Source organism: Podarcis cretensis (genome assembly GCF_951804945.1).
Source record: "Podarcis cretensis genome assembly, chromosome: Z".
NCBI lineage: Eukaryota > Metazoa > Chordata > Lepidosauria > Squamata > Lacertidae > Podarcis > Podarcis cretensis.
The window spans coordinates 45,265,404-45,292,602 of record NC_137184.1 but is presented as its reverse complement, the minus strand read 5'-3'; positions in this window follow the sequence as shown (position 1 = coordinate 45,292,602).

Here is a 27,199-nt window from a genome sequence, read left to right as displayed (position 1 = left end):
GGGTGTGTGCATAGCATCTAATCTACTGTAAACGTTACATTCATTGCTCCATCCACTTTTGGCCCTGGCCCTGCTTACCACTGGCCCTCAAAGGGTTGCCCAGAAGCTGGGTTGAAAAAGTTTTCCCAGCGCAGATACGAATGGAAGTGGTCTACAAGTCCCAGTGCAAGTCATCAACCGCTAAATCATGATGGGAACAGACCCTGGATGATATACATGAGCACACAGGAACCAGCTTCAACTTTGTGAAGAAGTTAACGATTCAATTAGCAGAGAAAACAAAAGCTCTTAGAACACCATCAAATTTCAAACGATTGCCAGATATTGTTAATAGGACAGTCCATTATTTTCCATATCTTAAAGATTGAGTCTGTCACCATGGTTAATAAAATATTGCTAGCTATCACTTTTTGTCACATGTGTGAACATGCACACACACACACACAATCCTTTGGTGCCTATAGATATACTCCCCCCCCCCCTTATTAAAGCTAACAATTAGAACCATAGTGTGGTACAGTTGTACTACCACTGCTAATTAAAAGGCTTTGCTGATTAGGCTTTGAGAAGAGGGGGGGAAAAGAAACAAACAAGTCTAATTTGCCAGATTAATTTCACGGCTGGTTCTATTTAGTCAAACCGCACCTTTTAGGGAAAATGACAAATCTGGATTGTCAAAGTGGGCTCGATAAGTAAGATAAAGGTCATATATTTTAATGTCACAGAAGGTCTTATTAAAGGAATCTTAATTGCGTGAGGTACCTATGAAAACATTAATTAAATACTGTCGAGAATAATTAGGTCCAGTTACTGATGGTTTAATTAAAGTTGGTTTCCTATTTTATAAGAAAAATCTGGAAGGTCCAGAGGAGCTGTCTCCTGGCAAGATAATTGATAATATGTCAGGAGAGAAGAAACCAAACAGTAACCTTGACCAACTGCAGAAGAAGGAGAATATGGCCTGCTTCGGCGGACGAAACCCCTCTCAGCTTTCTTGCTCTGGTTTCAGCTAATTTCAGAAACAGAGGCAGCGGTGGATGAGCTAATCCTGCTCCTGCTCACCAGGAACAAGCTCCTGGTCCAGCTATAATGGCAGGCAATGCTTCTAAGAACCTAAGCATGGACTTCCAGGATCAGACCTCTGAATACCACCTGCTAGGAATTGCAAAGCGGGGAAATGTTGTTGCATTCAGGGTCCACTTTCTGGCTTCCCATAGACATCTAGTTGGCTACTGTGAGAACAGGATGCTGGACTAGATTTGGCTCTTGTCTTGATCCAGCAGGTCCTTCTTACATTCTTAGTCCAAGGACAGGGAACTTCTGGCTTGCAGGCCAGCTTATTACCTAGTATTTTATTTGCGAATCACATCCCTTAAAACATCCTGGGGCTGACGTACCGCCATCCTACTGGCAGCAGCACTGTGAATATTGGGATGGGGTGGCGTGGCACTGTGGTGAGTTTGGGGGAGCTCTGGAGTCAGCAGCATGCATCTGTGGGGCTGCTACCTATCTGGAGCCCCCCATACCTTGTTGCCACCTTGTCGCACTCCATTCCCAACCTGATGGGCTTGACAATTCTGCATCCATGCACCCCTCCTCACGACCCACTGCTGCTACCAATGCCCTGATAAGTGTAAAGTTCTGTGTCCCATTCATCTCTAAACTAGCTGTCAGTCCACAAAAAGACCAATCCTCTTATCCCATCAGATGCACTCCTTCAGTCCTGCATATGTATATGTTCCTGGGAGCAGCAACCTCTCTACTTGTTTATTTAAATGATTTATATGCTACCCATGGTGTGTAACCACAGGGCAGTTCACAAGAGGACCAAATAAAAAAAAAATAAGAAATCCATAAAATCATACAGTCCATGAAAGAACAAATACATTGGGCCTGGGATAGCTCAGCTGATAGACCATGAGACTCTTAATCTCAGGGTGGTGAGTTTGAACCCCACCTTGGGCAGGGGGCTGGATTAGATGACCCTTCCCACTCTACAATTCTGTGATTCTATGATTGATCTAATCAGGAATCTTCTCTTCGAGAGTCCTGCCAGAAAAGTTGTGTCTTAACCAGCCACCTGAAGTTAAAAGGAGATGGAGCCAGACACACTACCTTGAAAACTGTTGGAATGAGTAAACATAGATTGGATTGTGTGGTGCTTTTCCCAATAAGTCTTTGCTCAAAATTCAAATGCCCTCTTTCTATTTCAGCGTACCAGCTTAATGAAATAATACGTGTTTGTGTAAGACTTCCTGGCCTGTTTTCATGGTTTCTTAACCAACATTATGCTAGAATTTCCTGGTTCAAAAGTAATGGGATATTGTGGCCTAATATAAACTGGGATCCAACTGGCAAAGGTGGTGTGCGACGGGAGCTCAAAGCACAAGGGAGAGGGGAGGAGTTCACAGCTTCACAAACCAGGATTGAAGAAGCCCTGAACAATCGCATGAAAAATGCTAGAAGCAGGATAGGAAAAAAGATTTCCCTTTGCAGGAACATTACTAATTCTTTTATTTATTTATTCCTATGTCCACTATTTCCAGCCTAAACAATGTTTACTTAAGTCAGGGCACATCCAGTTTGAAGAATGATTTCCAAACAGAACCACTGAGATACCATAAATCGGGGTGAGCAAACTTTTTCAGCAGGGGGCAGGTCCACTGTCCCTCAGACCTTGTGGGGGGCCAGAATATATTTCGGGGGGAAAGAAGAAAAGAATGAATTCCTATGCCCCACAAATAACCCAGAGATGCATTTTAAATAAAAGGAGACATTCTACTCATGTAAAAACACGCTGATTCCTGGACCGTCCACAGGCTGGATTTAGAAGGCGATTGGGCCGGATCTGTCCCCGGGCCTTCATTTGCCTACCCATAAATCCATCATGGGCAACAGTGTTTTTAAATGTAACGGATATTTCTTTTTTCTAAAAGGGTATAAATGTGGATTAAATGGAGGAAAATGTGGGCTGACAATTTCATGCCAACAATGTTGTGTGGGTACTTCAAAAAAAAATATTCCACTGAACTAACAATAAGCCCTCTGTCTGGAAGCATCTGCGGATCCTTTGAAACATGATTAGGAAACTTAATTCTGCTCTAACGGAAAATGAACTGCACATATTGCATTCTAACCTACCTGCAGCTCTTGTGATGAAAAAAGAGATATAAATAAGATCTAACCATTTCAAATCCAAATGCAAAGCTTCTATCCCAAACAGAAAGAATCTAGACTAGTACCATTTATTGCTTCAGTGGTGATGGAATCATAGGAAGCTTTGGAGATGCACAGAGCTGATTTTCACCTGCGATTCCAAGAATTTCAGCTCCTCTGAGACAACAGATATTTTAAGCAATACTGTGTGGCAATAAAATGTAGGCATGAAGATAATGAGATCAAGGCTATATAATATATACTCTGATGAGAACAACAACACATGATTTTTCACCTTAAATGGCAGGCTAACAGCTCCATAGCAAATAACTATCTTTCTCACTATACATCATACAATTCATCAAGAAATTCATTACAATCATTTTGCAGGTTGAACAGAGACCAAGGATTTTAATGCATTAATTGTCTCACTAAGGCAAGGATTTCTGTGTTACTAATTACTAGTTTTTGTGTGTGAATTACCATTGTTAATTATGCAATTGTGACTATTTGTACTTTTTTGCATTTCATTTTCCTCTGACCTCACTGTTTACAATCCCCCCCATCAAAAAAACGTTTGTGTGATTATATATATATAATCACCTTATATATATATGCGCCTTAAAGTTGCCATATGGCAACTTTAAGGCACCACAGCATTCTTTGTTGATTTTGCTGCAAGAGACTAATGCAGCTAACTCTCTGGAAATTATTTTTCACTTATTGCAATGAATCTATGCTCCAGATTGCAGACTAGAGCAGTTCCAGGCCCAGCAGAAACCCACACATTCTTATTTGATCATTGAAGGGTGTTAAGGCACACAGCCACATAGGCAACCATAGAATTGCATTGAGTAACCTTGCCATAATATAAACACATGTACAATTAACAGGACAAGGTAGGCAAGATTTTCCCCTCCTCCCTTCCCTAGTTCTGCAAAAGATGAGCGCTTACCTGGTGCGCGTCGTGCAATTTGCTGTAAAGCTTCCCCCCCCCCCAAAGATTTTGGCAAAATGAATAATGTGGATGAAATGCAATAACGAAAAGTCGAAATATGTCCCATTATCAGCCGCTCACATTCAAGTAGGCATCCAGCCCCAGCGCAGAGAAGGAAAGAAAAGACTATAAGCCCCAGGATCGTCTCATTCAAGCAAGATTGCTCCATACAAAAGTTGACAATACGCTCACGAAATCTATTGTTGATATTCAACATATTTTAAATAGCTGAACAGAATAGACAATAAGGCAGGAAGGAAAAGTCGGAGAGCGGACTGGCCTGGACTGTAGGTTCAGCAAGTAAAAACATTGTCAAGGAAAAAAAGGAGAGAGAAAATGAATTGTCTAATGTAAATGTCGTTCCTACTTTTTAAAGAACCTGGGGATGGGGGTGGGGAGGAATCAATTAAGGCCATTGTTTGCATTTTGCTGTACTTCAAGCAATAATCATAAGGTGCTGTGAGCCACAATGACTGTATCAGTGAATTGTACTGATCAATAATCCATTTATCAAATATTTAAAATGTGATTTTTTTTTATTGAATGTGGTGATTCCAGTGATTTATATGAAGTGGATGCTTGGATCATTGTTCATGAGATATATTGCCCAAATAATAATAAAAAATGACTTGTTTGGAATTTTCAGCAGGATGGTGTGTTTGTATGTATCTGCACGGCAACTAATAATGGCCATTATCAATGACTGCAGAAGCCACAATCCATGTTGATTCATTTTCTGAACTTGCTCCCCTCTGGGATATCCCCAACCCACACAAGAATGTGTCTTCCAAGAAACCTGAAAGCTCAGTAGAGTAAGGCAACTGCTTCAGGCAGAAGATGTTCTAGAGAAATGGTTACTGCCTATGATGGCTATGTTCTGCCTCCATAGCCAGGAGTATTATACCTGAGAATACCACTTCCTGGGATTGTAGGTGGGCAGAGTGCAGCTGCGCTCAGGATGTTGCTTGTGGGCTTCCCATAGACATCTGCTTGGCCACTGTGAGAACAGGATGCTGGACTAAATGGACCGCTGGCCTGATCCAGCCAGTGCTATGTTATGCTCTTATGTAATGTTCTCATGTAATGTTTTGGAGTAGGATGCTCTTGGTAGGCACCTTAAAGACGATGTATTTCAACCTTTAGTGAGTCTGTCTTCTATGGAGTCCATGGAGTCTCTTGCAACTGGCAGTAACTCTTCCTGAGGTCACTTGAAGCCAGTATGTTGTGGATTGAACTTGGGGCTTTCCATGTGCAAAGGAAATTCTCTGCCATAGAACTGGGAGTACCGTATTTTTTGCACCATAACACTCACTTTTTTCCTCCTAGAAAGTAAGGGGAAATGTCTGCGTGTTATGGAGGGAATGCCTACGGGTGGTGGTGGGGATCTGCTGCAGTCGTGAGCAGAGGATCCATGGTTCCCCTTCCTTCCCTCCTCCGTGGCTTGCTTTGAAACAGCAAAGTGGGAGAAGAGCCGCTGAGTGGGGAGGAGAGAGGGACAGAGAGCCTGCTTCTTTAAAGGAGCAAAGCGGGAGAGGAGAGGAGCTGCTTACACGAGTGTAAGTGGCTCCTGTCCGGTTGGTTCCTTTAAAGCAAGCAGGCTCTCTGTCCCTCTCTCCTCCCCACTCAGCTCACTACATAGCAGCAAAGTTTTTCAGCTCGCTAAGCCGGGGGATGAGCGGGGAGGAGGAAGAAAAGCAGAGCCTGCTTGCTTTAAAGGAGCAAAGTGGGAGAGGAGAGGAGCCTTCTCCCCTTATACCCCTCTTCTTCATTATTAGCAGCATCCTTCTCCACCCACCCCACACATGCTTCTTCTCCCCTTAAACCCCTCTTCTTCATTATTAGCAGCATCCTTCTCCACACACCCCACGCGTGCTCCTTGTCCCTTGAGTGCTTTTCCTTCCCTCCCCACTTAAAACGTGGTTACAAAGCGTGGATTCACATGGATCGTCAGGATTTTTGCACTGGGTCACCCCAAATTCACCATCAGATCACATAGCATGTCCATGGCTACATCTTGCACACAAAAAATCACGCACCCATTGTTGCCTGGGGCCGCAGTGGTGCAAAAACGTGGTTACAAAGCATGGATCCACATGGATCCTCAGGATTTTTGCATTGAGCTACTCCAAACTCACTGTCAGATCACATGTCTGTGGCCACAGCATGAACCACAAAAATCATACATCCACTGTTTCATTTAGAATATTTTTTTTCTTGTTTTCCTCCTCTAAAAACTACATGCGTGTTATGGTTGGGTGTGTGTTATAGAGCGAAAAATACAGTAATTGGTCTCTGGAGCTCCATCTGCACTACACATTTAAGCACTATGATACCTCTCTAAAGCAGTCATGGCTTCCCCCAAAGAATTCTGGGAGCTGGAATTTTTAAGGGTGCTGAGAATTGTTAGGAGACCCCATGTCCCTCCTAGAACTACAGTTCTTTTTTAAATAGACTTATTATTATTATTATTATTATTATTATTATTATTATTATTAACAAAGTAATAATTATAAATAAATAAGAATAAAAATGTGCACCCCATCACTGAGACCATTCCATTGTAACTATCCAACCACCCAAAATTTCAACACCTCTTGCGATGGTTTGACCCCTTTCCATTTTAACAGAACAAATTCTACAAGCATCCTCCATCTCTTCACTCAAAGAATTTGGGCACTGTAGTGTATTCTTCTTCTTCTGTGATCCCTCGTAGCCGAGTAAGATTGTCTTCCATAAACACGGTTTTAACAATGAGTCCGTAAGTGATTGTGGAGGCCAATTCTGGATCCACACGTCCTTCCGCAACATTATGACCACCAGCATTATGCTTTCCATTTTTAAGTTTGGAATAGAGTAGCGTATTAGTGGTTGCTGGGAATAGTAACTGTGAGGAGTAAACTACAGTGCCCGTAATTATTTGAGTGAAGGAGAGTATATGAAGTGTGCTTTAAGGAGATAGTATGTACACAACCTAAGCATGTTTTCATTTGGAACGGAATGATGGCTGACTATTGGGATGTGGGGTAGGGTAAACAGAAAACTTGGTAGCAGGGGGAGGGAGAGCAAACTATCATAGAAAAGAGCAGTGCTGGCTGGTTGAAACCCTGAACAGGAGCACTCCACACTGCAACATTTTGTTGCAAGCCCCCAATGGTTCCTTTGCTAATAATCATTTTCAATTGATTATTCTCAATTGAATATTCTCAATTCCACAGATCCTTGCATGTAGCAGTGAACTGAATGCACATCTTTGTATGCATTGATTATTTCAAACCGATTTATTTTATTTAAGAAAATTTATGACTCATTAGACCCTCCAAGTTTTCCTATTTTCTAGGGACTGTCCCAGATTTACAGAAGCTGTCCTGGTTTCTTATTTGACCCTGTTTTTCCTTAGGATGTCCCCAGTGCTTTTTTCTGGGGGGGAGGATGCTGGGGTACGCATACCCCTAAACATTTTGTGAATCTTTGTACTTTTGTCCATTTACTGTATTTATTTCCCCCGATTTGAACTATAAAACGGTGATTTTCTTGAGTCAAAATGACAGTACCCCTATACATTTTTTAAAGAAAAAAAGCACTGGACGTCCCTATTTTCATCAGAGAAATGTTGGAAGGTATGCATCACTTGTTGGTAATAAAACCTCTAAGTGGCTGAGAATAAAATAAAACATTAAAATGATCAATAAGAACAGTTGAAAACAAGTATTTAAAACATTCAAACGTTGTTTAAAACCGACAGTAAGCTAAAAAAAAAAAAGCAATTAAAACACATTTCTACTTCTGCATGTCTAGGTGGGCTTGCCTAATTTTAAGCAGGTGCTGAAAAGAGTAGAGGGAAGGCTGTTGCCTGATGTCAATAGGCAGGGAGTTCCATAGTGTGGGTGCTGCAACACTAACACACACATACACACACACACAAACAGAGAACATGTATTATGTGGGACCTATAACAGTGCCGGTTCTAAAGTTTGAAGTGGTTGGATGGGCATAAATGAGGTTGGGCAACTGCGTGAGTAAATTGGTCTCCAGCTCTTAAGTGTGTTGTATACTAAGAGTAACACCTTGATCTTGGCCCAGTAGCAAATTGGCAACCAGTGCTGCTCTCTGAGCAGAGGGTGTTATATGCTGACAGTGTCTCACTTTTTGAGAAGTTTATTAGAGCTGAGTTGAGGCATTCCAGAAGATGGAACTGGGTTTAGAAACCTTCCCTGCAGGTTAAAAAAAAACATACCAAGAAGCCTCGTTTCAAATACAAATTTGGTTGCATGTCAAGGATACCAAATTTGTCTCTGCAAACGTTATAAGGACATTTTCATGCATAGCTGAACATCCTTCTGTATTTGGAAAAGCCACAAAGGCCTAACCTCCCATTGTGTCACCCACCGGGGCTCTCCAGTTGCCTGCTATAATTTAGCAGATTAGGCCTACAAGGAAATTGTGGTGCTACCCTTCTGAAGGGGCGGGAGAGGTGATATTATGCTACAGACCCATGTTCACCAAATTGCTTTGTGAGAGGTTGCTCTTGGCGAATTCACAAACCCGCACTTGTCAGGGGACTATCGCGGACAGTGTATGCAAACCTCAATTTAACGATAACGTTACACTGTTTCTCTCTCTCTCCTCGGAGCCTGTGAATTTGTGGGAAAGAGATATTCAATACCAGGGCATTTGCGAACAATGAAGAAAATGACAGATCTCTGTTTCGAGGATATAACACACACCTTGTGCATATTTCCCTTGTATTCATTTAAAAGGCTGCCAATCCCACATTTCCAGATAACTATGGGACATTACGTGTATTCAGTGGCCATTTAAGTTATTTTAAAGTTTTAGGTTACCACCTTAATTGCAAAGTCTTAATTTCCTGCTCTTACCAGAGCCACGATATGAATTCCATTCCCATTGTTATAATTTCTTGATACAAACCAGCTACAATTTAGCACTCAACTGAATTCCATTATGAAAATTTCCCTTCTATTGCAAATAATATAGCATGGGAAATGCTTACCTAGCATGGAGACTTGTCATCCAGTTTGCTCAGTTACTACCCCTGCACTTTTAAAAATGTGTGTGTGTTTGGTAGTGGTGAGGAAAGAGTTTCTCTTTTGCAAGATAATGCAAAAGCAATATTTTCAGAATGAGTGACACCCTAGGTATCTTAGAGATAGAGAAACACGCGACCTTCACAAAAGTTAATTAAATTTGGAAGAGGGGAAGAAAAAAAAGACAAACCAATTCTTTCTAAGAAGTTGATATTAGTGACAGTTCTCCTCTGAACTGATAATGGAGGATAAAACTCCTTTTGCTTAATCAAAGTCCCCTTGAAAATGTTCACCTTTGAACACCAGGTTTTCATTCTTCAGTTTGTTCTGAAGGAATATACTTCTCTCCATGCTACCTTCAATCTGGATGGTTTTCAATAATGGTGAAATATTGAAAATTCTCCAAATTTGGTTTTGAACTTCATAAAAAAACAGCAATTTGACGTTTTCAGAGCACTCCCCCTTCACATATTTCTTTTGGATGGGACTTAAGGTTTCTCATGCACTTATTGGATAATCACATAGAGATAAAACTAAAATCTACTCTAAAAATGGGGGGCAGGGGGAAATTCCCCTGAATGAAAAAAAATCAGTTCCACAAATCTAGGTGTATTACTGGGCAAATTACAAAATAGGAAAAAAGGAAGCTAACTTATGTAGATCATTGTCCCATCCAACTCAGTATTGTCAAGAGAAGACTATGATCTTTCAAATTTCAGTGGTGCCCTGTGCAAGGCCAAAATTTGGCGCCCCCGCCTCTCACCTTCCATTGAACTATGTCATAGTTGTGATGCCTGCAGCGCCCCCTAGGCACAGCACCCAGTGTGTCAGAAGCAGTTGTGCTGCCCTAAATCTTGGGCTCCATGATCACTGCAGATGGTGACACTAGTCACAAAATTAAAAGACGCCTGCTTCTTGGGAGAAAAGCGATGAAAAACCTAGACAGCATCTTAAAAAGCAGAGAAATAACCTTGCCGACAAAGGTCCGTAAAGTTAAAGCTATGGTTTTCCCAGTAGTGATGTATGGAAGTGAGAGATGGACCATAAAGAAGGCTGATTGCTGAAGAATTGATGCTTTTGAATTCTGGTGCTGGAGGACTCTTGAGAGTCCCGTGGACTGCAAGAAGATCAAACCTATCCATTCTTAAGGAAATCAGCCCTGAGTGCTCACTGGAAGCTGAGGCTCCAATACTTTGGCCACCTCATGAGAAGAGAAGACTCCCTGGAAAAGACCCTGATGTTGGGAAAGAATGAGGGCACAAGGAGAAGGGGACGACAGAGGATGAGATGGTTGGACAGTGTTCTCGAAGCTACCAGCATGAGTTTGACCAAACTGCGGGAGGCAGTGGAAGACTGAAGTGCCTGGTGTGCTCTGGTCCATGGGGTCACGAAGAATCGGACACGACTAAACAACTAAACAACAACCACAACAAATCCACCTCTGGTATTGTCCACACTTGATTGGCAGAAGCTCTCTAAGGTTTCAGGTAGGGACATCCCCACCCCTACCTAGAGATGCTGAAGATTAAACCTGGGACCTTCTGTATGCAAAGCAGATTCTTTACCATTCTTTACCACTGAGCTATGGTCCTTTCCCATTTTTTTAAGTTCTTAATGGTAGCAATGATATCAGCAGTGGTGGTATTATTAATGTAATGCTGCCAATGGTTATAATGGATGGAAGACAAAAATGAATGGCAGTCATGTTGACCCAAAAAAACAACATTAAAAAAATTGAAAACCATATCAGTGCAATATTTTTATTAGTGATATTCAGGGGGCACGGGGAGGGAAAGAGTTAGCTTATGGTTTAGCCATGCTGTCTACCTCTAGTAAAAAATTGGGAGCAGGGCACAGAAGAAGCAAAGTGATATATGTGGGAATGGGCATGTCAAAAATAACCTTTTCACTTCTGCAGGAGGCAGTGACGGCCACCAACCTGGATGGCTTTAAAAGAGTAGAAAAATTCATGGAGGACAAGGCTACCTGCTATTTGAATAGGTAAAATGTACTTCTATGCAGGTGGCGCTGTGGGGTAAACCACAGAGCCTAGGACTCGCCAATCAGAAGGTCAGCGGTTTGAATCCCCGCGACGGGGTGAGCTCCTGTTGCTCGGTCCCTGCTCCTGCCAACCTAGGAGTTCAAAAGCACGTCAAAGTGCAAGTAGATAAATAGGTACCGCTCCAGCGGGAAGGTAAACGGTGTTTCCGTGTGCTGCTCTGGTTTGCCAGAAGCGGCTTAGTCATGCCAGCCACATGACCCGGAAGCTGTACGCCGGCTCCCTCAGCCAATAAAGTGAGATGAGCGCTGCAACCCCAGAATCGGTCACGACTGGACCTAATGGTCAGGGGTCCCTTTACCTTTACCTTTACTTCTACTGTATGCTTCTGAATACCAGTTTCTGGGAATCACGAGTGGGGAGAGCATCGTTGTGATCAGGTCTGTATTGGGATTCCTGTATCTCAGGGGGTTGGAGTACATGGCTGGCAGGGTCCATTCCAACTCTACAATTCCATGATTCTAGGTCTTGCTTGCAAGCTTCCCACGGGCAGTTTGTTGGTCACTGTGAGAAGAGGATACTGGACTAGATGGGCCATTGACTTGATCCAGTAGGGTTCCTCTTATGGTCTCCTGGTCCAGCAATGGAGGGAGGACAGGTGAGGAGGAAGATCCTTGGCTTGGATTGTGTGTGTGCTCACACTTTTCCCTCACCTCTGGTGCTGACTATGGTTTTGTTTTTCTTGTTTCATGTGGTGCCATTTGCATCACATACATTCTTTTGCATTTTGTTTTGTTTTGTTTTACTGTGTGTTTTCATTTTGTATTTGTATGTTGTGAACTGCCCTGTGATGTTCGGATGAAGGGCGGTATACAAATTTAATAAATAAATGCAATAATAAATAAATAAACAGCTTAAGCAGTCATGGCTTTTCCTTGGGGAATTTTGGGAACTGTTTAGGCTGCCGAGAGTTGTTAAAAGGTAAAGGTAAAGGTACCCCTGCCCGTACGGGCCAGCCTTGACAGACTCTGGGGTTGTGCGCCCATCTCACTTAAGAGGACAGGGGCCAGCGCTGTCCAGAGACACTTCCGGGTCACGTGGCCAGCGTGACATCGCTGCTCTGGCCAGAGCCAGAGCCAGAGCCAGAGCCGCACACGGAAACGCCGTTTACCTTCCCGCTGGTAAGCGGTCCCTATTTATCTACTTGCACCCGGAGGTGCTTTTGAACTGCTAGGTTGGCAGGCGCTGGGACCGAGCAGCGGGAGCGCACCCCGCCGCAGGGATTCGAACCGCCGACCTTTCGATCGGCAAGCCCTAGGCGCTGAGGCTTTAACCCACAGCGCCACCTGCGTCCCTGCCGAGAGTTGTTAAGAGACCCCATTCTGCTTCCAGAGCTAAGGTTCCCAAAGTGTTTTAACACTCAATCCCCCTTCCAAGGGAACTCTGGAAATTGTGACTGTGAGGGGAACAGGGGTCTCCTAACAACTCTCAGCATGCTTAATGCTTAACAGATTACAGCTTCCAGGATTCTTTGGAGGAAGCACAACTCTTTAAAATGCTATTAGAAGGACGGCAACAGGTAATCTGTACAACTGCTCTAATAGAAAACTACTATGATCTTATAATGGCAATGGCACCACCTGTTGTTAACTTATATGAATCGTGTTATTGCTCTATATTGTTTGTTTGTAAAAATCAGTGCTTTTTTTCAGGGGGGCGAGGTACGCAGGGGTACGCATACCCCTAAACATTTTGTGAATCTAAGTTTGGCCTCATTGAGGGGCAGTATTTCAATATGAGTAGGAAAATGAGAGTGCCCCTAAACATTTTTTAAAGAAAAAAGCACTGGTAAAAACTAATAAATGCAATTTAAAAAGTTGTATGATACTGCTTTAAATGTATAGTGCTGATAAGGGATGTGAAACTCAAGCCAGCCATTATGGATAAGGTGCATTTAAAAGATATTGTAGAGTTAGTCTATGGTACCTAAGAACATCAGGGACGCGGGTGGCGCTGTGGATTAAACCACAGAGCCTAGGACTTGCCGATCAGAAGGTCAGCGGTTCGAATCCCTGTGACGGGCTGAGCTCCTGTTGCTCGGGCCCTGCTCCTGCCAACCTAGCAGTTCAAAAGCACGTCAAAGTGCAAGTAGATAAATAGGAACTGCTCTGGCAGGAAGGAAAACAGCATTTCCGTGTACTGCTCTGATTCACCAGAAGTGGCTTAGTCCTGCTGGCCACATGACCCAGAAGCTGTACGCCGGCTCCCTCGGCCAATAAAATGAGATGAGCGCCGCAACCCCAGAGTCGTCCGCAACTGGACCTAATGGTCAGGGGTCCCTTTGCCTAAGAACATCAGAAGCGCGTCAGTAGAGCTCTCCTGGATCAGACCAAAGGCCTCTCTAGCCTAGCATCATGTTTCTCACAGAATGACCCTGGGCAGCCTGGAAGGATGTCTTGAGGGTAGTCACCCTCTCTAGCTGTTGGGCCAGCAGCTGGTATCCTGCAGCTTTTATTTACTTAAGAGTGCACCACGCTCAGGTCAAGAAGGCTTCAGTGTACAAAGGATTTCAGCCTGAGCGCGAGACCAGGAATGTCAAAACTTGTTTGCAAGTTTTAAGCAGGGCATCCTCTATCAGCCCCCATTTGCAATATGGGAATAATAAAGCAGGCCTTCCTTACAGGGTGGGTTAGAAGGATTACAAGGCCGTGCATGCAAAGTGCTTTTAATGTACCATTTGTATAAGATTTATCTAACTGCATGGAAAACCTCAGGCCTGAGAGCTGCGTGTAGTGTTCTGGTCTGTCTACCCCAACCACACCTCTCTCTGACCCAGTGCTCATCAACTCTTACCTTGCTGGTCTTCAATGCATCCCTGGTTGTGGTAACACTTCTTGCCTGCCTGGATGGATAAATATGTGTCAGCGTGAGGGTAATCCTCAGACTTTTGTGTGGCTGGAAAACAGCCTCTTGTCCAGAGGTCAGAGTCATATCCTTTCCTCTGGCCCCACTCACATTCTTTCTGGTCAGAGGTGTACCTACAGGCCCTTGTGCCTTTGGCAAGGAGCTGTATTGGTGCCCCCCCATCACTTTACTGCAATAGCTACATGAGAAATTACTACATTTTATGCGACCCAAGTACTTGAAGTGTCCAGACGGTTAAGAGAGGAGAAAGAGTGAAAAAGTTCCCACGCCTTTGCGCCGCAGTGCAAGGTCGAGAAGTTTTTCCTGTATTTGATCTTGCTGTGACGGCAGCAGCGTGTATGTCACTACACACACAGTGTGTCATACACTCCATAGTCATGTAGGTGATTTTTGTGCCCCCTCGGGCCTCTGCTTCTGGCCACACCCACCACTACCTCCCAGAAGCCTCCCCAGGAAGGAATTCCATCCTCAGGCTTGAAAATGTTCCTAGCCCTGCTTTATGGGTGGGTAACTTTTGCCTGCACCTAGACAAAGTGGAGGAGCTTCGTGCTCCGGCACCAGGGGGCGGAGAGCAGGCGGGGGCAGGGCTGGCACGCGTCCTGGGTGCAGGGCACCCAGCGCAGGTGGGGGGTCAGCCACAATGGCACCCTGCTGGGATCGCGCTGCCAGGGGCGGTACACTCCCCCCGCACTCCTCTTCCTCTACCCGTGCCTAGACAAGGGGCGTGGTGTCCCTGATGGTTCTGCTGAAACTCTTGGCAGCTTTCGATACCATGGTGTCCTTCTGGGCTGCCTTTCTGGGATGGGGCTTGAAGGCATTGTTTTAGCACAGCTCCATTTCTTCCTGGAGGGTCAAATCAGAAGGCGGCGCTGGGGGACTCCTGTTCAATGCCTTGGCTGTTGGCCTGTGTGTTCCTGCAATGTTCTTTAATATTAACATGAAACAGCTGGGAGCGGTTGTCTGGAGATTCAGGGTTTGGTGTCAGCAGTATGCTGATGATACCCAGCCCTATTTCTTCTTTCCACCTAAATGCAAGGAAGGTGTCTGGGTTCTAATCTGGTGTCTGCCATCAGCAATGAACTGGAAGATGGTGAATAAATTTAAAAAAACAGAGGTGCTCTTGGTCAGTCAGAAGACAGAACAGGGAATGGACTGTGCTGGATGCACTAGCACTCTGAAGACACAGTTTCACATTTCCCATTGCAGAAAATGCTCCTGAACTCAGCTCTGAGCTTGGACTCAGCCCTAAGCATGGCTGCTCAGGTTTCTATGGTGGCCAAGAGTGCATTTGGACAGTTAAAGTCTGATTTGGCCACAGTGACATGTGTTTTAATTGAATCCCGTTTTGATTACTGTAATGCACTCTACATAGGTTTGACTTTGGAAAGTGCTTCAGCCGACTCAAAGAGCTGTGGACCAGGGCTGGTTATAGGGAGAATATGACTCCTTTGCTAGAACAGCTCCACTGACTACCAGTCGGCTTCCAGGCACAATTCAAAGTGTTGGTTGTGACCTATAAAGCCCTACACAGCGTAGCTCCTAGCTAACTGAAAGACTGCATTCCCTCATTCAAACCTGTCTGGGTTCTGAGATCTTCCAGAGAGGTCCTTCCCTCAGCCATGCCACCCCATGGGAGATGACCTTCTCAGTGGCTGCTCCCAGACTTTGGAACTCCCTCCCTAGAGAAGCGAGACCAGGGCTGCCGTATGTCAACAATTTACGTCACCTCAACAATTTTGGGATTTGTCTTTAAATAGCTCAACAGTTTCAGTGGTTTCCTAGAAAAAAGCTCAACAACTTTTGGGGAGTCCTCGTTTTTTCTTTTTGAAATATGGCAACACTAAGTGAAGACTTTCTTGTTCCCAAAGGCCTTTGGGAACTGGCTTCTTTTAATGAAAGGGCTGATGCCATGCTGTTTTCATTGTAACCATCTGTATAAATTTTGTGTAGATATATAGTTTCACTTCTATTTATTTAATCAGTATTTAATATTGAGATTTAATATTGATATTTAATGGCTTTTTAATTATTGCTTTTTTCTATGTTCTCATTTCTATATGTAAGCCACCTTGAGTCCCATACGTAAAAAGGCAAAGTATAAATAAATATGCAATAATAAAAAAATATAGGGTTGTTGAATGCATTACAATTCCAAATGCTGATATTTAAAATTTTTTTATTTTGAAAACAAATCTGCGAAGGTTGCAGAATTTACCTTTTCTTGGCATGCACTTGAAGTTCCCATTGCAGAAAATATTTTATATATAAAGAGCAATACATACAGACTTATCAGGCGAGCAGTAATTGTAACTCTGTGATACACCAAATAACATAATATGGGAGGAGAAATCTTCTGGGGCAAAGCTTCTTTAACATAGACTGGGATTTTCTGCCCACACTGGCACTTTAAACACTTGCTAGAGGATTTGAGAATGTAAAAATAATTTTAAAGTATATGAAGATACATCTAAAACAAAACACATGTTTTGAACAGGTACCGCAAGTACTAATGTAAATTGTTAATAGGGAGCAATTTTAACGAAAGATGGACGAAGCATGCTGGCCTTCCAATAGACACCTATATGTGTTCCCTCCCTGATTTTTTTTTTTAATAAAAAAGAATAGGGTGGAGAGAATGAGAAAAATTCATAATAAACAAGGGTGCTTCGAGCTGCTTAAACACACACACACATATTTTTGCAACAAATGAAGTTGAATATCTGTGTAAACGAAGGCCAAGTTACCAATGCTGCCTATTACAATGTATTTGATTATTATTTTTAATGCAAAAAAAAAAAAAAAATTGCAGATAATCTTGTCCTGTAAAAATACTGCATTTTCAAATTCTCCGGAGAGCTGACAAGCACCCTGGGTCTCTTAGAGCCAGAACTAGTACTGAGCCTGTGCTTCTTGTCAAAATTTAATGAGAGGACCAGTTCTAAAATAATTGAATTTTCATATCAGAGCAAGCCAGGATTACTCAGACAATAAAAATGCTGAGTCCTGTACTGTTACCGGCAAATACCTTTTGCTTTGCTCATGAAATCAGTATGTAAATGTTCGGGGCTTGTATTTAAGGCGTCTTATGCATTTAGAGTTGTAGTACCAGCAGTAATTTCAAATGGTACCCTTGATAAGTAGCTGTGCGTTTTCTCCCTTCACCAAACCCCTTCTTTTGCTTCATCTTCTTCCTTTTTTATAATGTTCCAGCTGTAATTTGTTTGGCGATTCGGGATAAGCAGCGGGTTTATATTTTATATAAATGTTAATGTAGTTGCAGTTTAATTATGTTTCTTAACTTTTTACATTTCAAAAGGGGGTGGGGGAGAAGGTTTAGAATTTGAAGGCGGCCACTCCATCAGATCTTCAGGCACGTAATAAGTACTTAAGTGAGGAACCGTCCCTCCTCCTGACAATCTTTCTTCCACGCCAGGGTTTTAAAGGAAGGTAGAACTGTCATTAAATCCAAAGAAGGAATCTGAAGGGTATCTGACTCATCCCTTGCTTCAAGGACTCAAGCCATATCATACTGGCATCTATGTGGCTTGCAGAGCTGGCACTATTACCGGCGCCACATAATATTCACTCCATACTTAGAAGAAATTAATATTTTGCTACACTTTGGAACTCCCAGCTGCTTGGCATCTGGGAGGGGTCTGCGCTCTTCTCTTTTTGGCAATGGCGTGAAACATTTTATTATTTTTATTTTTAGGCAAGCCTATCCAGACATGTAGAAGTAGACATGTGTTTCCTAATCCCTTTTCGTCTTACTGTTGATTTTAATTATCTTTTGAAACGTTTTTGAATATGCATTTTTATTGATAATCATAATTGTTTCTGTAAACTGATTGGTGTTTTTATTACAATTAAGAGGTATGTAAATTCTGTGAAACACATAGGTAAGACCACAAAAAGTCGTCCCCCCCCCCCATGGATCAGAGTAATGTAGTGCATCATCCTGTTTTTGCTGGATAGGAAGTTTCACATCTAATGATAATTGTTTTTCATAATCATTTTAACGATTTATTAATTATAATTTATATGCAGTTAAAAATATTTTCTGGATTTTAGCTGTTACCTACGTCTTTATTGTGTGCACCACTAAGGCCCTCTTTAAGCAATTTGTAAAGCTTTCTAAAAAACACCAACACACCAACATTTCCCCCCAGATTTTACTCCGTGGGGTATATCCAGGGTCATTGTTAGGAGGCCCATAAAAACCAACTATTTTGCACTGACCCTCAACCTCCTGTCTCTTTCTGTCTTGAAAACTTCAGCATACAGGGACATAGGGAGTTGATTTATACCCAAGGATTGAACCTGGGACCTTCAGCATGCAAAACAGATGAGCTATGATTCCCGCTCAAATAAACAGGAAGGGCATTCGTTCATCTTGCATCATTGGCAGACAGACTGCCACTTCCTTTCCCCCACCACTCACTGCAGTCAGAGCCGGAGAGGCTGACTCCCCCCCCCCCCCCGCCTTTTGCCATTCCACCATTGACACAGTTTGGAGGACACCACTATGCATATCTCTCCTCCCCCCGCTTTTGCAGCGTTTTGGAAAAGTAAGGTCACCTTTGGCATGTTCTGAACACACCTGGGTTTCCTCTGTGTCGCCAGTGGAGCTTTCCACCAGAGTATTGCCCCTCTTTCAGTTTCCCCACTTTGTCCACCAGAGCTGCACTTGGCCAGTTGGCTTTCCAATGCGGCATAATTAAAACTGCCTTCTTCACTGTTCAGCAAAAGACAAATAACTTATTCGCACAGTGTATACTTAAACAATGGAATTTGCTCTCACAGGAGTCAGTGATGGCTACCAATCTGCAAAAAAAAAAAAAAAGGATTAGGCAAATTCATAGAAGAGAAGGCTATCAAATGGTTGCTAGCCACAATGGCTATACAGTGGTACCTCTGGTTAAGTACTTAATTCGTTTCAGAGGTCTGTTCTTAACCTGAAGCACCACTTTAGCTTATGGGCCTCCCTCTGCCGCCGTGCCGCCATCATGCGATTTCTGTTCTCATCCTGAAGCAAAGTTCTTAACCCGAGGTACTATTTCTGGGTTAGGGGAGTCTGTAACCTGAAGTGTATGTAGCCCAGAGGTACCACTGTATTCTATCTCCATAGTCAGAGGCAGTAATACTAGTTACTGAAAACCATAAGCAGGGAGTTTGCTGTTACACTCGGGGCCTGCTTGCAGGTTTCCTATTCGGGCATGTGGTTAGTCATTCTGGTAACGGGATGCTGGGCTAAATAAGCCTTTGGCATGACCCAGCACTGAAGCTTGTCTTAGGAACTTATTCCACTGAAGGTGTTTTGATGATTACATGTACCTATTCTTTCGGGGGGTGAGTGGTTTAATCTCCCAGATTTATAATGCATAACCGTTTAAGATCTGCTTTACAGGTCACGTCCATACTATGTAAATTTCAAACATATGCCTTCTCCCAAATCATCCTGGGAACTGTAGCTTGTCTGGGGTGCTTGGAAGTGTAGCTTTGTAAGGGGTTAGCTGTGCGGGTGGTGCTGTGGTCTAAACCACTGAACTTTGGGCTTGCCGATCAGAAGGTTGGTGGTTTGAATCCCCGTGGCGGGGTGAGCTCCCATTGCTCGGTCCCTGCTCCTGCCAATCTAGCAGTTTGAAAGCATGTCAAAGTGCAAGTAGATAAATAGGTATCGCTCTGGCAGGAAGGTAAACGGCGTTCCGTGTGCTGCTCTGGTTCGCCAGAAGTGGCTTAGTCATGCTGGCCACATGAGCTGGAAGCTGTATGCCGGCTCCCTCGGCCAGTAAAGCGAGATGAGCGCCGCAACCCCAGAGTCGTCCACGACTGGACCTAATGGTCAGGGGTCCCTTTACCTTTACCTAAGGAGTTAGCTGTGGTTCCCAGGATTCTTTGAGGGAAGTCATGTGCTTTAAATGCATTGTGTGGATGTGACCAAAGTCTCTCTGGTGCCAGCACTAGCCTAGAATTGGCCTCCACAGTCACTTACGGGCTCATTGTTAAGACCACATTTATGGAAGACAATCTTACTCAGCTATGAGTGATTGCCAAAGAAGAAAAAGAAGTTGTCATAGTGCTGTTGTTTATAGCTGTCTCCTTTAGTTTAACTGCACATTTGCTGTTCTTATGCTTTCTGTTGATCTTATGCTTTCTTCTGTAAAAGCTATTAAAAAGCAGGGTGTGTAAAATAAACTAAATAAGCAGGACATAATTCAGCTTAAAATTTAAAAAGTACAGTAGCGGGAGGCAACTGCTGCCTCCCCTCCAATGGGGACATGTAGGATGGTGAAGGTCAGCCTCTGTGGTTGACCTTACCTGACACACCTGACATCCCTTCTGTTTTTGCTAGCTTTTGCTTATGCTACCTCTGAGAGCTTAAGGCCCATCATCACCAGTAATTAGGTGTGACTGGGATGAGTGAGTGCATGTGTGAGAAAATCCTGTTGGCCCATTAGCCGGTGCTTTGCAAGTAGGCTAAAGTCAAGTATGCCTTCAGGTCAATTAGCAGCTTCTTGATTTATTCACTGGGAAATGTGAAGTTGATCTCAAACAGAAGCTGAGCTGGTTTGTTGTTTTTTTTAACCTACCTTTTGCAAACCTGGAACCTGTGTGTGTGTCTTTCCCTTTGTGTTTGTATGTATATAGCTAAATCGTTTTTTTTCCCCTTCTGCAAAATAGGTGGTCAAAGTGCATAACCACCCATCATGCACAATAGTAATGCCTCGTGGAGAATGTCCACATAATCTGTCCATGTCTTTGCCAAGGGGCTGGATAAGCAGCTCTGTGAGGATCTGGAGCACCTGAAGAAGACCTGGGTGCAATAGGGTCTGCACCACTTCTGTGGGCTCCCTGTGGCCAGCACACCAAAGCTGCTGGTTGATGTGGCAAAACTGTGGGTGTCTCAAAGAAGATGGAAATCTTTGTGCAAACTTCCCAGTCAATAATCTTCAACAGATCAATACACAGTTCACCTGGTCACATTCTGTTTCTAAGCGAGTTCAGAATTTATAGATATAAAGTAGCATACACCCATTTTATGCAAATCTGTGTCCTCTTTTTGGGGTATGGATTTCCCTTCCCACCCCTTTTTTTTTGGCAAATGGTCACCTTAGTCAGGATTCACTTATATGTGGCCTTCTGTCTTTTTGCTGTCACTCATTCCACCCACCCATATATTTTCAGCCAGGCTTGCTATGCTAAAGGAGGTCTAAGTCAGCTACATATTTCTCTAGGCTTTCTCCACTCACCAAGGCCTTCCTGTACTCCAAGTAATAAGATATTCAATTTTATTTTTGAAAGCTCCATTTTGTTTATAACATTTTGGGTTTGTTTTTTTTAAAGTGACTGCCATCTCAGCACAGACAATTTAGGAACATAAGAACCTGCCTCATACTGAGCCAGACTCAGTTGGTCACTCAGGTTCAGTACTGCCTAACTCTGTGTAGCAGAGGCTCTCCAGAGTTTGACAGAGAGTGTCTCCCAACCCTTATCAGGATCATACCAAGGATCATACCTGGCAATCTCTGCAAGCGAGGTTCTGCGACTGAAATATGCCTCTTCCCCAACATAGATGTTGGCATGGCCCCTTTTAGCTTACCAGTGTGGTGTCATGGTTAGAGTGTTGGGCCAGGACCTGTGAGACCAGAGTTCAAATCCTCACTCATCCATGAAGCTCACGAGGTGAACTTGGGCCAGTCCTTGGCTCTCAGCCTAACCTACCTCACGGGGTTGTCATGGGAATTAAACAAGAAGGTGGAGAGCCAAATACACTATCTTGAGCTCCTTGGAGGAAGAGGTGAGATATACAATCAATAAAACATTCTAATATTTCTCTGATAAAAATAGAAGTGTCCAATTCAATAATAGTAGAAGTAATAGAAATAATAATAATTTCATTTGTAACCCGCTGATATGACAGTGTTGCCCCAGCCACTCTGGACACTTCCAACATATATAAAAATATATTAAAACATTAAACATTTTAAAACTTTCCTATACAGGGCTGCCTTCAAATGTCTTCTAAAGGTTGTATAGTTTCTTATCTCCTTGACTTGGGGGGGGGGGGGTCGCATAACTCCATACCCTCCAACATTTCTCCAATGAAAATGGGGACATCCTAAGAAAAAGCAGGACATTCTGGGATCAGAAACTGGGGTGGCTTCTGAAAATCCGGGACTGTCCATGCAAAATAGGGACACTTGGAGGGTCCGATAAAGGTATATATGCTTCTGTGAGCTGTTTTCCTAATGTTCCTCGGAAGTTTCTTAAGAAGTGTAACTCTGTTTTGGACACTTGGAGAGAGATTTGACCATTCCTAATATATGCATATTTTTTAGAAACCCTGGTATCCCTTATAGGCAGGTCTCATATATTTGCATGGAGGTTTTTCCAGTTTGTATTTCCTCTCCCCCTCCCAGTAGTGTTCTTATAAGTGATTGCTAGCAACATCTTATAGTCTTATCTTGGCTTGTGCAGCTCCTCATTAATATTCCGTACATATGGAAGAGTTTTCTATATCATTGTCCATTAACAAGGCGGATAATCACTCATTCAGTTATCAGTTCGTCAGCTACAGCCCTCCCCTTCAGCCCCATGGAGCAGGGAATGCTGGGAGATCAAAGAAGGTTAAATGTGTCCAACATTGTGATCGTTACATTTTTATATAATTATACGTCTATAATAAAGTCGATCGAAGATAAGGAAATGGTATTAAAGTCTTTTAGGCCTAAAAGACCATATTAGCGACTCTTTACCTTTTGTGGTAATAGGACACGGGAGCTGGGGGGGGGGCGCGGCGGAATATATTCCAGCCGATGTATTTGAAAAAGAGAGAGAGAGAGAGAGAGAGCACATTATTTCACAGCAAACAAGGAAAGGTCAGAAGTTTACAAGTAAATCATGTATTGTTTCCAACATGCATCTGTAACAGTGCAAGACCACGTGGTGTGGACAGGAGATATGTTTGCACAGTGAGGTTTACAATAAGGTTACCAGATTTTTTTCAATGAATCCAGGGACACTTTTCAACTTCAAAGGATTTTCTATGGGGACTGATTTGTAAATCCGGGAAACGGGGATGTCTGGTAACCTTTTTTTTTACAATAAATAAGCAGAGCTGAGATTTGCAGACTCTGCTCTATAGAAATGATAGGGGAAAGTGTGTGTGTGTGTGTGTGTGTATGTGTGTGTGTGTGTGTGTGTGTGTGTGTTCATGTCTATCTGTCTGTCTGCCTGTCACATGTGAAGGGGACATCTGGCTGAGCAAGGCAAGAGGGGATGGTCCCTGCATAACCATGGAGGGGGCAGTACTAAGAGCACTCTTCAAGAAACCCTCCCTAATTTGAAAAATCTAAGTAATTACTGGCCAGTTAGCAGTCTCCCCTTCTTGGGCATGGTTCTTGAGTTGGTGGTTTTGGACCGCATCCAGGCATTCTCAAACGAAATTCATTTTCTAGATCCATTTCAATTGGGATTTAGGCCTGGTTTTGGCACAGAAACTGCTTCGGTCACCCTGTATTATGACCTCTGTCAGGAAAGAGACAGGGGAAATGTGTTCTAGTTAATTCCAGACTCTCCAAGTGTCCCTATTTTCCAGAAACAGTCCAAGATTTACAGAAGCTATCCCATTTTCTGATTTGATCCTGGAATGTCCTACTTTTCCTTAAAGGTAAAGGTAAAGGGACCCCTGACCGTTAGGTCCAGTTGTGGCTGGCTCTGGGGTTGCGGCGCTCATCTTGCTTTTCTGGCTGAGGGAGCCGGCATACAGCTTCCGGGTCATGTGGCCAGCATGACTAAGCCGCTTCTGGCGAACCACAGCAGCGCACGAAAATGCCGATTACCTTCCCGCCGGAGCGGTACCTATTTATCTACTTGCACTCTGATGTGCTTTCGAGCTGCTAGGTTGGCAGGAGCAGGGACCGAGCAATGGGAGCTCACCCCGTCGTGGGGATTCGAACCGCCGACCTTCTGATCGGCAAGTCCTAGGCTCTGTGGTTTAACCCACAGCGCCACCTGCATCTTTAGGATGTCCCTATTTTCATTGGAGAAATCTTGGAGGGCATATGATTCTCCTCAACCTCTCAACCATATCTTTAGGCTCAAGGCAAAAACATTCCTCTTCTCCCAGGCCTTCAAGCTAGTTAAAGAATCTATGGCCTTTTAAACTGTGTTTGTCTTGTTTTTGTCTCCCATTGTGTTGCATACTTTTTGTGTTTTTATATTGCAAACTAACCTGTGATACTCAGATGAAGGCTGTTATAAAAATTAAATAAATAATAAAAAAGGATAAATAAATAATACCTAAATAAAAAGGTAAAGGACCCCTGACGGTTTTAACATTACAGCAATAGCACCAAATATCCCCAGCAACTGTTTTTCAGATGCATACTGCCTCTCTTACTGGAGGTAATAAACAGCCATCATGACTAATATCCTCAATGAATTTGCCTAATCCCCTTTAAAAGCTACCCAAGTTGGTGGGCATCACTGCATCAATTCAGCAACTCTACTCACTGGATGGCAGGCATTGGAAATAATTTTGCCTGAGATCCCAGACAGCACCTGCCAGTCAAAGTTCTTTTTTAGCATGAAATATTTTATTGTAAATGATCCTGCTAATACAAATCCCAAAGCAAGATTGATAGGAGTTGTTCCTGAGAGACTGTTCCTTAAGACTGAGTTGTTTCCTAAGACTGCCTTGCAGTATAGTTAACACTGAGTATTACACGTCATGCTTGGAGTGACTTACAACAGCCCTGCAATGCTGTCCTATTGTGGCAGACCACTATTGTATATTGTAGATAAGAGTGTACAACACTGCAGTATTATCTGTTGTTTTCATTACCACATTACACCACAACCTGGCAGTATAGTTCATTTCTATTCCTCTTGCAGGTTGTAGAACAGTACTGAGAGGGAGGGAACTTCTATGTTACAGAGCCATTGATTTGTTAAACTGCTCTAGGAACTGTAGTTATATGAAGAAAGGAGGGGGTCTCCTAAAAAGTCTCAGCACCCTAAACCAGGGGTTAGCAACCTTTTCCAGCCACGGCCGGTCCACCGTCCCTCAGGTCATGTGGTGAGCTGGACTATTTTTTTGGGGGGGTGTGTGTGGAAATGAACGAATTCCTATGCCCCACAAATAACTCAGAGATGCATTTTAAATAAAAGGAAACATTCTACTCATGTAAAAACACGCTGATTCCCGGACTGTCCATGGGCCGGACTGAGAAGGTGATTGGGCTAAATCCAGCCCCCAAGCCTTAGGTTGCTTACCCCTGCAGGCCTAAACCAACTACAGGTCTCAAGATTCTCTGGGGAAAGCTATGATTGTTTAAAGTGGTATGATACTGTATTAAATGTTCAGAGCAGATGGGGCCAGAGTAAATTAACCTCTATATAACAGAGAGTTGGGCATTCTTTAATTGCCCAAAGCTTCAGGAGAGAAAAATGCAATTTAATATAATAGACTGGAGAAGGAAATGCTACCACTAGAACTATTGCTACTAATGCTACTACTGTTACTAATACTCCTACTTCACCTACCCCCACATGGAACTATCTATTAATTATTAATTATTATTAGCTGGGAGTGCCCAGCACTGCCAAGGAATATTTAGGAACCAAAAAAATACTGTGATTTTTAAATGGATAGAATTTTGACCAGTCATGCCAGAAGGTCAGATGAAGTCACACCAAAATCACATTTTGGTCCACCATCTTGATTCAAAGTGGTGCCTTGCATCTAAACAGCAACTAAGTCTTCATCCCCATGACTTGGAAATGCTCATGCTGAGTTTAGCAACAGTATATTCAGACACAGCTGAACCCATGCCAAAAAAAGGGGTGAAGTCACACCAAAGTCTTTTTGCAGTCTACCATATTGATTCAACATGGTGTCCAGTTCTCAAATGAAGTCCACTGCCCTCACCCTAAGGACTCTTGTGCTGGTTTGGGTGACAGTATTGCTAGAGGCATCCAAACACAAAATGAACAAACAGACAAATGGACAAGCCGTTTGCCAAAACATTTATTAGAATTATTTATTTTATTGACTATATATCCTGCCCTTGCTACCCAAGGAGGCCAGGGTGACAAACAGATTCACAGTCTAAAAACCAACAAAGCAAAAACATTCTAAAACAGTTAAAATATTCTACAAACAATTACAAGGAAAAACACCCTAAAAGCCGACTAGGAGTTGAAAACATTCTTCCATCCAATGGTTTTGGGGTGGCCAGGAACAGTATTCTTCAGCACTAAATGTCAGGGTGAACAGAAATGTTTTCCAATTGCTCCTGAAAGTGAATAATGATGGAGGCAGGTGCACCTCACTAGAGATTGGGTCTTCTAGTGTTTTTGCATCTTGCGATTGTTCCCTTGAGGAAACTGCCTGCTGTTGCCTGTACTGTACCTATTAGAAGGCTCTGGCCTTCAAGCTTTCTCAGCCTGTTGCCTTCCTTTCACAAGCACTTCAACTGGCTTAATTAGTGGGAGAAGAAGAGGGAAAGGGAAAACAAGAACTTTTCCTAACATTAAATGGCACTTAGATTTGCACCTTCACCTCTTAGCATTGAATGATGTCTTTCTCTTGAAGAGCCTTAATGTAACCACACAACAAAATATGTGCATTAGTGTAAAGTGAAAGATTTAGCAACATTTGAAATTAATTCAGGGTGACAAGCTAACCGCTGTTTCAAAAAAAGGGAGAGACAAAGAGAGATCTCTGTGCCCCTTTGTTTTTCTCTCCATCATCTTAGGAATTAAAGAATTGCTTAAAGATATTTTTTTAATAAGTAAGTAAGTAAGTAAATAAATAAATAAATAAAATTAAAAATACAGCAGACACAACAATAAGGAGAGATCATAGTTGCAGTTCTGTCCAAATAATGGGATTTACCCATGAAGTTTTAATTTTGGCTTGTTGCTTATGTCTAGGACTGCTATCCAATTTACAGTGAAATCCTGTGCATGTCTGATGAGATGCAAGTCCCACTGGATCTTCTCTTAGGGGAGAGTATATAGGACTGCAGCCTGAAAATATTTCTTAATTGTGTTTTAGGGCACAGAGCCCTC